The sequence below is a fragment of the Notamacropus eugenii genome, chromosome 6 (genome assembly GCF_028372415.1).
Source record: "Notamacropus eugenii isolate mMacEug1 chromosome 6, mMacEug1.pri_v2, whole genome shotgun sequence".
Taxonomy (NCBI): domain Eukaryota; kingdom Metazoa; phylum Chordata; class Mammalia; order Diprotodontia; family Macropodidae; genus Notamacropus; species Notamacropus eugenii.
The window spans coordinates 291,970,549-291,977,940 of NC_092877.1; positions in this window are offsets into that span (position 1 = coordinate 291,970,549).

The window sequence follows — 7,392 nt, forward strand, 5'->3', positions numbered from 1 at the left end:
GATGAAAAACTAGGTCTTCTGACTTTTAAGTCTAATATTCTTTCCCCTGTCTCACCTTGTACAGTCCTACCTCTTTATCAACTTCACTGTTAAAAACATGTTCTGGAATTTTGCTAGAAATCAAAGCCAAACTCACCTGTTGTGTAATTTGAGAACTACTGCTTCCCTTTCTCTGACATTGAGACAATTGCCACCTCTCGCCACATCAGAGCCTCTCTGTCCACAGAGACTTATTACCACAACCACCAGTTCTCTCTGTACTCTTCCGTGTCCATCCCCAGGCCTGCAGACTTGATCTCTACAAGGACAAGCATGTACCTTCTTACTTATCTTGGGATTCAACTTCCTATTCACCATTTTTGTCATATCCTTCAGAGTCTAAGGATCATTCTCCCTAACAAAGAAAACAGAAGCAAGATAAGAGATTAGTGGTTTTCTCTTCTGACCATGGTCTGCTTTTACCATCATCCCATCTGTCCCAGGCAGTGATTTTATTCCTTCTTTGATTCTCTTCTTTTTTCCCAATATGCCTAAAGCAAAAAAAAAAAAAATTCCTTTTTAATTGTCCCTAACATTCACTTCAACAAAGGATATGAACAAATAGTTCTCAGAAAAATTGCAAAGTATTCACAACCCATGGAAGAATGCTTTAAATAACTAATAAGAGAAATGGAAATTAAAACAACTCTGAGGTTTCATCTCATATCCTGCAAATTGGCAAAGATGACAAAAAATACAGTAGTCGATATTAGAGGGATTGTAGAAAGATGAGCACACTAATACACTGTTAGTGCAATGGTGAAAAGGTACAACCTTTTTGGAAAGCAATTTAGAATTATGTAAATAAAGGGACTAAAATGTTTATAATCTTTGAACTGGAGATTTAATTAATGGATATTACTATGCTTAAGGAAGTAAATAATAAGAAGTAAGTCTCCACATACACCAAAATACTTGTAGCAGCTTTTTTTTATGGTAGCAAAGAATTAGAAATAGTAGATGCCCATTGATTGGGGAATGGCTAAATAAATAGAGGTACATAAATATAATGGAATATTATGGTGCTGTAAGACATGATATATGTGATAAATACAGAGAAGTAAGGCAAAATCTACATGAACTGATGCAGAGGTGAAGTAAGCAACTGAAAGTAAGCAACTGATAAATACAATGTAAATGGAAAGTACAACCACATGCTGAAAGATCCAAAGTGAATTAATAAAATTATAAAGATTGAGCATGGCTTGAATGAAAAAATTAGAGGATACTCCCAACCCACCACTTCCTGAAGGTGGGAAGCTCACAAGTGTTACATGTGTTTGGATATTTTTAATGTAGTGATCATTTGTGCTGATTGCTTTTTCTTTAAAAAGACCACTTTTCACATGAGATGGATCTCTGGGAAGGGAAGGAAGAAGGAGAATACTGGGGACTGCTATGATGATGTAAGAAACAGAAGACATCAATAAAAACTGATTTTAAAATATTTCACCAAAAATTGCATCAAATTACCGAACTTTAGTACTACTGAAAGTTAAGAGCTGAAGTTTGGAATTTGACTTATAGGAAAAGCTGCTTGAAGACAGTGATTATATCCTTCAGTGTTTAATGATAATAGATAATGTTTATGCAATTCATTAAGGTTGTCAAAGTACTTTAAGTTTATTCTCCCATTTTATCCTCAAAATAACTCTTGGTGGTAGGAGCTTTTATTTATCCCTTTGTACAGATGAAGAAACTGAGTCAGGTAGAGGTTTTGACTTACCCAGCATCAAATAGCTATTAAGTGTCTGAAGCAGGATTGGAATTCAAGTCTTCTTAAGTCTAAATCCCATTATTCTACCTACTATGCCACATAATGACCTTTGGCTCAGAAACAAACATCTGTCTGCCCTTTGTCACTCTGTAAACTAGCACACTAAATGAGGGGACCATAAACTTAAAAATGAAAGGGACATGAAACCACTATGCAAGGGAGCAACCCTTATAGAGACAGTGCACAAAGTATCTTCTACCACCTAACCCCGACCAACTACAGTCCATGAAGATGTAATTATAAACAGTCTGGGAAAAGCAGCACTCTCCAGACCACCATCCCTGCTTCTAACAACCCTTGTAGAGATGGTACCTACAAATTGCCTCTATAGATATTATAGCCTCAACCTCCTCAGAAGCCGCAACTACAAAAGACCTAAAAAACAAAGTTCTTGGCATTGTCAAGTATTAGTGGAATTGACACTAAAGAAAATGCATTACCATCTGCTCTGTTGCTATACACTAAGGACCACTGGGTCTTTCTATCTGCCCTACAGCATAAGTATATATACATATGTTATCTCCCACTATTACAATGGGAATTTCTTGAAAGCAATGACTTTTCTTTTTATGTTCCCAGCATTTAGCAAAGTGAATACATGATGAATGATTTAGGAATTGGTTTTTTGAAACATCAGACCTATCAGACTGGCTAACATGACAAAACAGGAAAATGATAAATGTTGGAGAATATGTGGAAAAATTGGAACACTAACACATTGTTGGTGGAGTTGTGAACTGATGCAGCCATTCTGGAGAACAACTTGGAACTATGCCCAAAGAGCTATAAAACTATGCACACCCTTTGATCCAGCAATACCACTTCTAGGTCTGTATCCCAAAGAGATCATAAAAATGGGAAAAGGACTCACAAGTACAAAAACATTTATAGTAGCTCTTTTTGTGGTGTTCAAGAATTGGAAATTGAAGGGATGCCCATCAATTGGGGAATGGCTGAGCAAGTTGTGGTATATGAATGTAATGGGATATTATTGTTCCACAAGAAATGATGAGCAGAACAAGTTGTGGCATATGAATGTAATGGAATACTATTGTGCTATAAGAAATGATGAGTAGGCAGACGTCAGAAAAACCTTTCCAGACTTACATGAGCTGATGCTGAGTGAAGCGAGCAGAACCAGGACATTGTGCCCAGTAACAGCCACATCGTGAGATGACTGACTTTGATAGATTTAGCTCTTCTCAGCAATGCAAGGATCTAAGACAATTCCAAAAGACTCAGGATGGACAATGCTATCCACATAGATGGAAGTATGCTATTTGCTCTTTTTTTGTTTTGTTTTCTCTTCATCGTGGTTCCTTCCATTGGTTCTAATTCTTCTTTACAACATGACTGATGTGAAAATATGTTTAATATGAATGTATATGTAGAGCCTATATAAAATTGCATGTTGCCTTGGGGAAGGGAGAGGGGAAGTAAGGGGAGAAAATTTAAAACTCAAAATCTTATGGAAATGAATTGAAAACTAAAAATCAATTTATTTTTAAAAAATAAATGATGAGACTTCCAAAAACCTGGAAAGACTTACATGAACTGATTCTGAGTGAAGTGAGCAGAACCAGGAGAACATTGTACCTGATAACATTGATAAACCTCGCTCTTCTCAGCAATGCAAGGATCTAAGACAATTTCAAAAGACTTATGATGAAAAATACTATCCACATCAAGAGAATGGAGTATGAATGCAGATCAAAGCATATTATTTTCCCTTTTCTTGTTTCTTCTTTTTCATGGTTTTTCCCTTTTGTTCTAATTCTTCTCTACAATATCACTAATGTAGAAATATGCCTAATATGATTGTACATATATAGCCTATACCAGATTGCATATCATCTTGGAGAGGGGAGAGAAGAGAAGGGGAGAAAACTTAGAACTCAACATCTTATAGAAGTGAATGTTGAAAGCTAAAAATAAATTTAAATATATATTAAAAATTTTTTTAAAAAAGAAATGGTTTTTCATTCATTCCTGACCCTAGTCTTAAAAGCACATTATCAAACTTGTGAAATCATCTTCCATTATTGGACCTTGTTTTTATCTTCTATATATGTCTTCTTAAAAATGTAAGATGGTCAATCATTTTCTTTTCTTCACTCCATAATTCTCTTTCAATTTCCTTCTTTGGAACTGTATCTTCTTATATCTTCAGAATTTTACTCTTAACAACTTCCTATTCTTCTTGGGCTGAATTGCCTTGTAGAATTTTAGGATGTTGGACACTTTCTCTTAAAAAAACCAAAAACCTTTTTCAGTTAGCAATTTTTTTTTCTCTTCCCATTCCATTGGAAAGGAAAACTCTAAGAAAAAATATGTAGTCAAACAAAATAAATCTCCACATTGGCCCTGTCTTTTTTTTTAAATTTCATTGTGCACCATGAATCTATCACTTCTTTGTAAGTAGATGAGTACCATACTTCATCATGTGTCCTCTGGAACCATGGCTGGCCATTGCATTGATCAGAATTCTTAAGACTTTCAATGCTATTTATCTTCACACTGTTATTATTTTATACATTGTTCTCCTTGTTCTATTTACTTCACTTTATCATTTCATGCTGGTCTTCTTTAGTTTCTCTGCAACCATCCCTTTCATCATTTCTTATGGCACAATGATATTCCTTTACATTCCTATACCATAATTTGTTTAGTCAATCTCCAGTTGATGTATACTCCCTTAAGTTTCACGTTTTTACCACTGAAAAATAACTACTATAAATATTTTTTACAAATGTGTCCTTTTCCTCCTCCTTTCATCTTTTTGGAGTATGGGCCTAGTAATATTATTTTCTTGGTCACAGGTTATACACAGTTTAGTAATTTTTTTTTCAAGGCCATTCAATTCTATCTGATTTTATAAAGGCACAAGCAGAGATAGCCCCTGAAGCTCCTGGCAACTCTGTTAACTAGAAGAGATTGTTGAGCACGGATAACCTGATATAAATCGGTGTTTTAGGCATTACAGATGAATTAGAGGAAAAATACTGAAAGCCAGAAAACTAATGAGAGAAACAAATTCCCCTGGAAATAGTCACAAATAAAGTGGACATTTGGACTAGGGTAGTAACGATGGGAATGAAGGTGAATAAATGAATACTGTAAGTATTTTTAAGGAAAAAATAGGACTTAATGAGTGACGACGATATAAATGAAGAGGAGGATTCCTACATTGGGGACTTATATGTTCGGAAGAGGGTGGTGTTGTGAGAAATAAGGAAAATGGGGAGACGAAGTAAAGTTCATTTTGGACATGTAAAGTTTAGAACAAATCTCAGTAGAGCCATCCTTTAGGGATTTGCAGATAAGAGGTAAGGTCTGGTATGGGGAGAGAATAGAAAGAAAGGGACCTCTGGACAGAGGTAGAACAGGAACCCCTGCAGATCAACCCAAGCACAATCCAATAACCCTTCTCTATCCTCCCCACGTTTCCTCTCTCTGAAAGCCATGGACAGCTTGAGGCAGTGCTTTCCTGGAACAAAAAAAAGCCTAATCACCAGTATCCTGGGGTGGTTAGAGATGTCTGGCATATAAATATACTATCATTTGCCTTCCTGGTCCTCTATCTGATATTTGGTTATGGTACCTCCCAGCTCTACACTTAGATTCATCTCTATATAGCCTATGTTTTCATCAAGGCCATTGAAAGTCTCAACAAAGATGAGACTCTCCGGTTGACCTACTGAGAAGTATAGAGGATGTTTGGCCTAGCTGTTTTCCTCTGATCGCTTCCTTTTCTGGTTCCCTGTAGTGCATACTCTACACTAAACATACTTTCCTGAAGGTGGTGGTACCTACTACAAGTGGCATATAAAGACTCCTAGTCCTTATAAGATTTCCCTATTCACTCCATTTTCCTGAGGCACCAGACCTCAACTGAACAGTCTGGTGACTGATCTGAGTGGATGCGTCTAAGACAACAGCCAGTATCCCCTGGTAAACAACCAAGATAGACATAGCTCATGAATCAAACCACTGCTAGTCACGCTGGCTGCCATCTCCCCTCAGACTCTGATGGCTAATAGACAGACTTGGACCTTTAACCCAAGAACCTTGAGAATAACACTGCTTTTAGCTCAGTGCCCTCAGATAACATCCTGTGAAGCAAGCCATGTGGAGACGCAGCTTAGCAACTGCTCCTAAAAGTGCTATAGACATGCCCAGAGAAAGAAATTTCTGCCCCTTAGAGTCTTTGACAGTCAAATGGTTCAACATCAGAAACAAGTAGGATTTTTATCAATGGAAATAACATTAAAGATGTATAACCATCTGCTTTCCTGTTGTACCCTATGGATCATGGGACCTTTTCGTCTGACTTGTAGCTGAAACTTTCTATATGTATTGTTTCCTCTGTTAGAATGTGAGCTCCTTGAGAGCAAGGACTGTCTCTTACATTTGTGTTTCTAGGCTTAGCCTTTGCTTATAGCAAGCATCTAACAAATTCTTTATACATTAATTCATTTGATAGGATCAAATGTGGAGAAAAATAAGAAAAGGTAGCTGAATATTCCAATAATGAGGTTATTGGTGACCTTCAATAGTGAAATTTCCATTGAACAGTTTGGGCAAGAACCAGATTATGGGAGTTTAATGAAGACATTTGTAATGATGAAATGGGTATATGCCATATTTTGGAGAAGTTTAGCCATGAAACAAAAGTTAGGTGGTAATGGAGCAAACAGTGTGCCTAAAAGATAGGAGAAAACCACAAATGTAATAAAGCATAAGAAAATAAGGTATTTAAGGATCCCTCAAGAGTCAATAAGGCTGGGTTCATATTCAGAGGAAGATAATGGAGCTAAAAAAGCCATTCCTTTTTCAATGTCAAATGGTCCCCAACACAAAGAGAGTTCTTGTAAGAACCTTAAAACAGACTTTAAAAATCAAGTAAGTCAGATTGAGGGAAAAGTAGAAAAAAAAATAAGAGTAATTTTGAAAAATCATGAAAATTATGAAAAGAAATAAAGTAGCAAAAACTTAAGGAAGAAAATAATTCCTTTCAAACTAGAATTGGACAAGGGGAAGCTAATGACATTCTAAGACAGCAAGAAATCATAAAACAAAATCAAAAGAATGAAAAAATAGAAGAGAGAGTAAAATATCTCATCAGAAAAACAAAGGATCTGTAGAACAGATCAAGGAGAAATAATGCAAAAATAGGCAGACTATCTGAAAATACAACTTAAAAAATTTTTTGATACAATATTACAATGAATTATCAGGGAAAATTTCCCTGAAATTCTAGAATAAGAAGGCAAAACAGAAATAGAAAAAAACCACCAATCACCACCTGAAAGAGATCCCAGGAAGAAAACTTACAGGAATACCATAGTCAAGTTTCAGAGCTCCCAGGCTTATCTTTAGTTATTTTAAATTAAAATGTTCTTGTATAAATAAAACCTATGTAGCCAAGAATCAAAAGCACGCAGAAAATTGGGCAAAAAACTTTTATAGACAATCTCTTAGATACTATGTGACTGGGTTGGAATAACTGCTGTGCTGTAGGAAAATGATGAGCTAATGGATTTAGAAAAAACATGGAAAGACTTGGACCTATGAAG